Here is a 9,222-nt window from a genome sequence, read left to right on the forward strand (position 1 = left end):
GAGGGTGATGGTCAATGCCTGAGGACTCCCACTAGTTGAGAGGGGGCAGGCAGGGCTTAGGGACACTCCCCCCCACCACCACACCCAGTGCACGAGTTTCGTGCACCGGGCCCCTAGTATAGATTATAAAGAATATATTGCATATTCAAAGTCGCATAGTATATTATATATAATGTGTGTGTTATCGAACACTACCACACACCGCTTTTCCAAACCTGGGAGATTCAGACTTAACATATATTAAGTTCTTGGCTTTATAACCATCCTGTGCCTCCCTCTGCCTCCATTTTCTCATCTGTGAAGAATGCAATATTATCTACATTAAAAGATTGTTGTAATGAGCTAGTATGCATAAGCGCTTAGAAGAGTAGAAGAGTGGCTGGCAGAGAATAGATTGGCTGGCAGAGTGCCTATTATCTTTATTATCAGTTCCCATGCTGCACTATGTAATGGTTAGGGCACACGTTCTGGAACCAGACTAAAATTGCAGGTCCACCATTTACCAGCTGTGTGATCTTAGACTATGACTTAACCTCTCTGGGCTTCTACTTTACTATCTATAAAATCAGAATACTAAGACCTACCTCAGTTTGTGATGGTTATGAGAGGTATAGCACTTGGGGTCTGGCACATAATAAGCTCCATATAAGTAATTGCCAATCAGATTAAAAAAATAAAATTGTGTTTCCATTTATATAATGTTCTAAATCAGGCAAAACTTACCGACTGTGATAGAAATCAGATTGGTGATTTCCAATGGTGAGTGATTTGTTTTACAAAGTATTAGGATGGAAAGTCTTGAAATGCGTGCAATGTTCAAAATCTTGGTTGGGGTAGTGGTTACACAGGTATTTGTCAAAGTTCATCAAATTGTGTACTCATTAAAGGGTGCATTTTATTAAATGTACATTACATTTCAATAAAGTTTTTAAAAACCCTATTGACAAAACAATGTTTTCTCCAGCAGTGTGGAGGCTGGAATTAAAGTGATCAGGAAAAGAAGAATGGGGTCTTGTATAAGATCCATGAGTCAGTCATATTTCAGATGAGGTCATTCCATATGTGTGGTTAGAAGTGATGACTTTGAAATCTGAAATCTAATGGTCCCAAGTACAGACTAGAATGCTTATTATGTATGTGATAGAAGAGTAAACATTGCTCCTATAAAATGATGAGACAAACGGGGAATGTTCCCTCGGGCCTATCACGTGACTCTTCTGAACAGCAGTTTCCCCCTTTGTCAGTTATGGGAATTGGGTCATTCCTGAGGCCTTTCCCTTCTGAAATTCTTTGTGTCTATGCCTTAGAAATATCATGATAATTATACATCAATAGAACTGGAAATACCTTCTTTTATTTTCTTCCTTTTTCTAAAATGTTCACTCTTCAGGATCAGTACTAATTAGGGACCATTTAAATGAAGAAAAGAATGAGTGATTTTTCTTTGAATCATCACTTGGAGAACCTATACAGTGAAAAGCTTTATTTGTAAATTGGTATTTTTTAGTTATTTCTTAAAACTGCTATTGTCTGAGAATATGATGTCTGATTCACTGAGTTTTAATTTGCTTTGGGGGTCTTAAAAAAAGTAAACTAGACAGCAGTACCATTAGATTCCTGAAATTCCATTTGATGTAGCACTCATTACCAAAAGCTAATGCCAGAAATAAAGCTAGCCTCACATACCATTACTACATGTGTGAGTGATGGGAGGTGAACTAGTGCTTGTATTAAAGACAACTTATTTCTGCTTGAAAAATGTCAGAAGAAGCACACTGCTCAAATATTTAGAAGCTATTCGATAGTAGTTTTTTGGCTATCATACATTTTATTTTTACACAAAAAAATTAAGATTTTTAAAAAAAATCTGTGTATGGTGCCTATAATGAGGTTGATTTTTTAAAAACATACATATATTTGCTTTCCTCAACTTGCACAAAAGCTTTTGTTTACCCTTAGCTACACAGATGAGCTTTTCAAAATTGTGTAATACAGGGTTTTTGCACAGATAGTTAAGACAATTATGAAAAATGTGTCCCTTGGTGTGTCATTATAACTATATCTTACGATGGTGCAACATAAATGAGAAATTTTTGAAGGGGATAGCCTCGTACATAAGACCATAAATACGTACTAAGCACTCTCTTTTTCCTTAATAGTTCCAATTACCTCATTAATATTTGTTTAGATGCAGCAAGCAGAGAATATACTTTGTAACATCTGTTTGTTGAACGGGGTTTTCACTGAATCACAATTGGCCACTAATAGCTTCAACAAAGAAAATTATGAGAAGATTGTTTCTAAAATACAAATGTTTTTTGGCTGTTGTTTTCCAGAAGTGAATATGCTGTTGGGGGGGGGGGGGAGAAGAAATAAACATTAAAGAGAGAAACACTGTATTCTACCCGGCTGTGTATGTCACATATTCTGTGAATGAGGGCATCATTTTGTTACTGGATAGCTGAACAACTGCTTAAGTGATCGATAAAGAACATTATCTTAAATCATAGCATGAATTCCCAATATCATACATAAAATCAATAAAACACACAAAGAACAGGACTGAAATTTTCCACTAAAACATTGCCTGCTGCTTTGGAAAATAATATTTAGTAGGTTGGATATTTTGCTGTTGTTGTTTTACTAATTATGAGCTCAGTGGCAGTTTATTCTGCAGTAAATCTGCTGGTGTGAGATTAAACCTGTTATTGAACAGAGTTTTGAATCTACTGCAAGGCACTCATCACTGCTGGAGAGTGAACATTGCTGTTATCTCATTTAAAAGTTGGCCAGCAAAGCAGCCCATTTGTTTAAAATGCAATTAAGCTGGTGTCTTGAAGAGAAATTAGCAAGGAGTACTTCATTTTGGAGGCATAAGAGGTCTGTTCGTAGACGCATTAATCCTGCGATTTGGGACATCGTTGCAACGTGGGACTATGTTCCGAAAGGCTATTCCGAACACACAGGCACAAAAGGGGAAAAACTGGTTGGGGACAGGGGTCAGCTCTACTCTTGATCAGGAGGAATCACATACACGTGCTCATATCCTGAAATCCCAGCACAGCCTTGCATTTCACATACACCAACTGCAGAAATTAAAAAGCGAGACTCATGAATGTTGCTGCAGAACTGAATAAAAAAGTTCAGCCATTTTTCACATAAATGTGCATAGGATACCACCTGTTTTTTTTTTTTTAATAAAATATACAGGGTGGGACAAAAGTAGGTTTACAGTTGTGGGTGAGGAAAATGATATGATAATTAATATATATAATACAATAATAAACTGTGCACTCACAACTATAAAGCTTTTTTTGCCTCACCTTGCATAATAATTTCATTGCTGGATAATTATTTTTAAAATGCATAATATTGAGCCTGTTTTAATTTCACGATGCAATGATTACTACAAAAACAATGGATTAAAATTTGTCATGAAATTTCTCAGAGAATCAGTTACATGAAGCAGAAAACTTTTTTTTTAATCAGCACACGTTCATATTTCTTTTTGTCAGTGCTGTTTCTCATTCTAGAAAAAAAGTGATGTGTTTGATAGTATTTATTACCAAATGTAGTATTTATAATACAAAACCAAAGATTTAAGTTTGCAAAAAACAAAGGAGCTGTACAAGGTTTTACTGATTTCTTCAGGTAGAACAATGATAAACTAGAGCATGAGATTAAAACTAAAGCAGAGGTTTGAAGTAATTACTTAGAGGAGTCAAGCAAAAAACAATCTAAATTATGCTAATCATTCACAGAAACAAAAGAATTTTGTGGTGTCTGTAATATCCTGTGTTTATCCTCACTTCTGTATGACTTTTCCGAAAGCGACTGGCACTAGAATATTTGTGTGCTGTAAAAATTAAATAAGTGCCTATTTCTCCCAGCTATCCCTCTTTATTTTGGATTGCACTCCCAAAGGTAGAGGACTAAGCAGCTCATCTTAATATTTCAGTCAATCCTATATACTGAAGGGGGCACAAGTACATTTTCAGCTCTGCTGAGCTCTCCTTTGACTCAGAGATAGTTGCACATTAACTCCATCAGAGCCAGAATTGTTTTAAAAAACAGTTTTGCTGTAAATCTCTCTAAAATATATCCTGTATTCCCTGTTATCGTTATCAGGCAATTTCACCAATTCTTATAAACCAGGATTGTCGTTATAAGTATCAGTTGTTAGGATGAACTGAAACACACACACACACACACACACACACACACACACACACACACACACATCAGAAACAGCTAGTTTTCAAGGGCACTAGGTTGAAGTGCCTCAGGCAAATTTAATAAAATCCTATTCAATATGCTCATGATGCTTCCACAATAGTTCAAATCATCGTATCACTCATCTAAGCTCCTTGAAGGCAGGGGTGGGATGCATTCCTCTTACTAACCACAGCACCTGAATCATTTTGAACACAATAAATAACTGATTTTTTTTAACCACACTGTACAAACGTGGGCTGGTCTTTGTTCAGCACTTTCACTTTCAATGCTAATTAACGACACGTATGAAGTCTGAACTTCTTCACACTCTTTGCTGTTTGATTTCCTCTTGTTATTACAGTTGTTGTTTTCTTTTGATGGGCACGCTCTCAGGGCTGCCAGCAGGCTGGTGGAAGACTTTCCTTCTTCACTGGCTAACCAATGCGTAATCACCTCCCTTTTCTCTCCTCACTCACATTTTGCTACAAAGAAAACGAATTTTTGCTTCTCCGTGGTTAATTTTCTTAATTCAAACTACATTTGAGTATAAATCTGATCTAAATTCTCCAAAATATTTAAAATGCAATTAAACAAATATATTAGTTTGTGTTTCTTTGACTATGTGTGAATTTGAACTTTTTCCTTCTTTCCTTTTTTTTTTTAAATATACTTAACCAACTATTAATTTGGTTAGGCAGTTTAATTTTATGTCTCATAAATATACTTTTGTGGGGTTTTTTTGTGTAAATTTTCTGCAAAGTTTAATGATTTTGCTTTTCCCAACTGTTCATGATCTTTGTATGTTAAGAATTTAAGATTACCAATATGAACTCTGTCATTGTTCTTGAAAATATTTGGTTCAATTTGCTTTTTCCTGTGGAATTCAGTTTGAATTTAGATATTCAAGTTAAATTGCAATATATCTGTATATCTTTCCCTTTGCTATTTCCTTTCATATTAAGAAATCAGAAAACTATTCACAAATATTATCTTCTAGTTCTTTGTGGTTGGGATTTGTATATTTAGCTTTTGTTCCACTTGGAGAAGGTATTTTCTTTTACAAATGGCTTGGGATCAGAAACTGAATGGATTTTTATCCAAATAACCAACCAATTGCCCTGAGTTTATTTATTTAATAATTTTTCCTCTCCCCACAGACTTGTGGAGCCTCCTTTATCATCCATGGTCTATTACTGGGCTACTTGCCAGTCACCCAGGAACCATATTTAAAAGAAGAAGGAACAAGTGATTGTGAGATACATAAAACAATGAGGACATACATGCCTAAGCCTTAGAGTAATTACAGTTGGCTGTGAGACACCGACCTGCCCCAAGTATCCCATACAGCTTTTGTGTGTGGTTTTACCAGCATCTCCTCAGCAGTGTAAGGAATGAGGCAAAGCTCTGCTACTCCATGCACCGTGTTTCATTAACAAAGATAATGGACACACAGTCCCAAAATGGGAAGTGTGTTGAAAAAAAATCTATACCTTACAAGGCAGGCTTTTAGTTCATACTTACACTTTGGGAATGTTTGTTATCAAAAATATAATTGCCTTGCATTCCACAAGCCCGAAGCGATATTTGCAATACATTTATATGACAGACTCACATCTAAAAATCAATGAGATAAAAATAGACAACTTAATAGAAACATGAGAAAAGATTTGAATGTACACTCCAGTAAAGAAGATATTTAAGTGGGTCATGAGTATATGATGAGGTGCTTGATTTCACTGGTCATTAGAGAAATGCATATTAAAACATAAACGAGATACACTATCACCCATCAGAATGGCTAAAAATAAAGTAACCAACCAACTGACAGGGTTTATTTTATTTAACAATTATCAAGTATATGTTTGGTGAGGATATTAAAAAAACTATAACTCTTGTACACAACTGGGGAATATAAATAGTATAACCTTTTAGATAAATGAGTTACTAGACAAATATCTACTCAATCTGAACAAAACTGTACCCTATGACCCAGAAATTATACTCCTAGATATAGACCCACAATAAATGCATTTTAACAATCACCAAAAGACATGTGCTAGAATATTCTTAGCTCTTCATACCAGTCTTACACTGAAAACAGACCAAATTTCCATCAGCAGTAGAATGATAAATACATAACAATATATTCATAGAATGGAATGCTATGTAGCAATGTCTCTGATAATTAGTGTGTATCAGAATCATATGAGGGTTTGTTAAAATACAGAAATTAGCAAGGGGAAGTAGGCCAGACAAATCCTTTGGGATGCCAGATATGTAGATAGGTAGGTAGATGATAGATAGATAGATAGATAGATAGATAGATATGCTACCATTTGGGGACCTTGGTTTTTTATCATTGATTAGAAAAGATTTCAAGGTCAACAAAAGTGAAAGTAAAGCAACATGGGATTTATTGAAGATACACTCCAAAGTAGGAGTGGGCCAGTAGCGAAAGAGACAATGGCCCCAAAGTTTAAAAGAGGGATTTTCTGGGTGGAGACTCTCATTTGCATTCAGGGATGATTGACAGAAAGAAAAGGGTTACATAACTATATTTCTTCAGGACATACCCTTACCCATATACATACAGAAAAAACCATGGGGGGGGGGCGGTGTCGAAATAAAAATGCAAATGTTATTATACTTTTAGTCCAAGACCTTAGTAAGGTCACATTGAGGACATGTCATTTTCCTCTGAGCTTGCCTGCTGGTAGTCTGCTGGCTGCTGGGCCGCCATAGAGAGGTGGTCTGAAGGCAATGTTGATCCGACCCCAGGGACCTCAGGGCAGGCCCCACCCTCAGCTGCTCAAGTCTAACTTCCTAGATAGATGAAGATGATAGATAGATAGATAGATAGATAGATAGATAGATAGATAGATAGATAGATTTCCACACACATACACACATTCCACATATATACTACATATATATGTCATGTCTATAGGTCAATAAACATTATTTGAAATATATAAAGTCCAAATAATACACACCTGTCACCCAGATTAAAGCAAATGATTATGATTTTGATGAATTCTAATCCAGAGTTCATGCTCATATAATTGTTAGATTTTAAATTTCAACCAAGGATTCGTAGCTATTAATGAGAAAGCACCTAGCACTGCACCTGCACCTCCATGTCTGCTCAGATGAAAGCCTTTCCCAGTGCTCCCAGAGCTCTGCAGACAGGGTGCCTCTCCTCTCAGCCTTCACGTAGCTCCCTGCTGGCCTTCTGAGCTGCTGCCAGGTGACAGTCTTTTAGGGCAGCCTTAAAAGGTAAGGGAGAATTGAAGGAAAGAAAGAAGGAAGCAAGAAAAGGAAGGAAATATTCTAAGAATAAAGAAGAAAAAAAATGCCTTTCTGCTGAGGCAGGATGACAGAAAGGCCCCCCCTAAAGGGTTAGTGAACACAGAGAACAATCTTGAAAAAAGAGAGAATGGATGTATTCTATTGCTCTTACTGCCTTTCTCTTAAGGGGTATGCCTTAATATTGCCCCAAACTAGACTCTGAAGATAGTAAAAAGGCTCCTAGGGAGTTTACAACCCTTTATACTCTGGGCCTGCTATTGTTTTCTTCTCAGGGTCATTCCTCTTCAAAGCCAGGTTAACAAGACAAAAGCAGATCTTTTACAAGGTTAAAGTTGCTTTCACAGGGGAAAAAAGAAAACCTTCTAGAAAGACCCTAAATTTTCTCCATCCACTTTCCCAGGGCTCAGTATTTTTCACTGGCCTGAAGGTTAACCACAGCCAGCTCCTGAGACATAGGGTTATTTACCTCATCATCAGCCTCCACACGGCTCCTTTCATTTGTTTTTTTAAAAGACGGCCTTATCAGACCTGGTAGCTATAATAGGCTAACTTATGAAAGGGAATTTGCCTGTATGCTTACATGATAATGTTTTCTACCCAAAACACTGGGATAAAATTTAAAACATTTAAGCAGAAGATAGAAGAAATAATATGGACATCTCTTTCCTGCTATTTTCTTAGCTAAGCTAGCGGTGGTGGTCATCAGCATTTTATGTAGGAACTCACTGCTCACTCACTGCCAGATGATACTGACCACAGGGGAGTAGATGAAGAATAGTAATGGCAATATTTAACTTCACATGTCAATGCTTGGAAATGCAGAGGACAGTCTTGCCATTAACAGGTGTAAACTATGAGGAAAAATGAATGCTTTTTAGAATGCATAGCTATAAATTACTTTATAAAAAGACTCATAGTATTGTACTGGGTCTTACAGAGAGTTGGGGGCAGGGAGACAGGGTTAAAGAAAAATAAGCATAAACAAATGAAAGGCAAGATTCCTTCCCACCATAAATTAAGTGCCTAACAACAATCAAAAGAACAGGGGTCCCAAGATTAAAAGAACAAAAGAGAAAGATAGGAGAGATAAAAATGTATCTATATTGAAATAAATACTCAACAGGGTTTGCTTGAGATCTCAAAGACACTGACTGGTCCAAGTTTATCTAGTTTAAAAATAAAGTTCCCTTATCCAATCTAATAAAAGAGAAACATGGTAATTGGTGTACGACCATTACCCATCTCATTGGCTAATCAGCGAGATATGCAAATTAACTGCCAGCCAAGATGGCGGCCGACAGCCAGGCAGCTTAAAGCGAACATGAATGAGGCTTGCTTGCTTCAGTGATGGCGGACTCCAACGTTCCCCACCTGCCTTGCCGGCAGAGCTAAAGCTGGCCCAGAATTAAAAAGAAAAAAGAAAAAAAGAGGAGGGGTTGGGAGCTTCAGTCACCCCCCAGCCTTAAAACAGCCCTCAGCCCCTCACCCAGACTGGCCAGGCACCCCAGTGGGGACCCCCACCCTGAAGGGTGTGTGACCAGCTGCAAACAGCCATCATCCCCTCACCCAGGCTGGCCAGGCACCCCAATGGGGACCCCCACCCTGATCCAGGACACCCTTCAGGGCAAACCAGCCGGCCCCCACCCATGTACCAGGCCTCTATGCTATATAGTAAAAGGGTAATATGCCTCCCAACAC

The sequence above is a fragment of the Myotis davidii genome, unplaced genomic scaffold (genome assembly GCF_000327345.1).
Source record: "Myotis davidii unplaced genomic scaffold, ASM32734v1 scaffold162, whole genome shotgun sequence".
Taxonomy (NCBI): domain Eukaryota; kingdom Metazoa; phylum Chordata; class Mammalia; order Chiroptera; family Vespertilionidae; genus Myotis; species Myotis davidii.